Source organism: Chaetura pelagica, unplaced genomic scaffold (assembly GCF_000747805.2).
Source record: "Chaetura pelagica isolate M959 unplaced genomic scaffold, ChaPel_1.0 scaffold159, whole genome shotgun sequence".
Classification (NCBI taxonomy): Eukaryota; Metazoa; Chordata; class Aves; order Apodiformes; family Apodidae; genus Chaetura; species Chaetura pelagica.
In genome coordinates this window covers 2,331,772-2,333,000 of record NW_009954555.1, presented here as the reverse complement: position 1 = coordinate 2,333,000, position 1,229 = coordinate 2,331,772, and positions in this window count along the sequence as shown.

Below are 1,229 nucleotides of genomic sequence, written 5' to 3'. Positions count from 1 at the left end.
GCCAGGAGCCACGTCCTCTCCTGTGACCTGTGTGTCCATGAGCCAGAGAGCAGCAGAAGACACTGGCACTACAGTTGCTGGAGGCAGCAGTGATCAGGCATCCGTGATCACAAGTCAGGTGTTGGTATAATTTTCCCTGGATCAGCAGATTTAAAATCATACATGTTAAGCTCAAAGTCAGAGCTGATATTAAAAATGCCTTTGCTGGGTCATGGGTCCTGCTGGATTTTTCTTTTTCTGTAAAGAAAAAGTTAAGCATTCCTAAGTCAATGAGATACCTGGCTGGCACGAGTTTCAGTGGGAATCTGGACTTGTGAGCAGTTGTTCAATTACTCAGTGCACTCTTCTAAAATAATACATTTATTTCATAGTATGGGAGGGGTATGCCTGGCTAATGGGGTGGGCACTGGGAACAGAGAGTTTCAGGAAACAGAAAGTCACTGCAGCTGGTAATCCAGTTTGACAGCCCACACAAGGACACTAACACATTAGTGGAGCAGATGGAGAAAAAAACCAACACAGATCTGGCTTTACAGGCATCCACTACCCGGAAATGGAAACAGCTCTTGTGATCAAATGCCCCTTCCTTGTGCTTTACAGGTGACGTAATTGCTGGAAGTCACGTAGAAATTAATCTTGCATTGACATTTTAAGGAAGGGTATAGCACTGAATAAATGCTTTGCTCTTTACCACAACTCTGGTAGAATTTTAAGCATACTACATACAGCTTTTTGATTGCTTGCAACATGCTCATGAGCACAGAGGCTGACTAGGCCAGCCTCTTCCTCCCCTGCTTAAACTGGTCAGACAGAAGAGTTTAGAGCTCTGCAGAGTGTGAAATCACTGGTTCAAACAGCTGAGGATGCCAAGGCAGGGAGCAGAACCACCACAGATCAGGACTTGTTTGCTGGTGCATTCATGTGCTTAATAACCATTATGCAGTGTAGGATGCATTCCAGGGCGTGGGCTTTTGTAGCACCTTGAAAGCACTTCCTGAATGCTCAGAGACATCTCTTTCTCCCCAGAGCCTGACAAAACACCTGAAGAACATGTGTCTGGGTTGCTGTGGATGCAGCACCCACATCCACTCTATCCAACAGCTCTGCAAGTGTCGGCCTGTTGCTGTTTTGATAGGTTTCCTTTTGAAGAGCAGTCCTGCATCTACATGGCCTCATGAATTAAGCTCTGACTGTGCTAGACGTCACCACAGCTGAGGTGAGATTTCAGC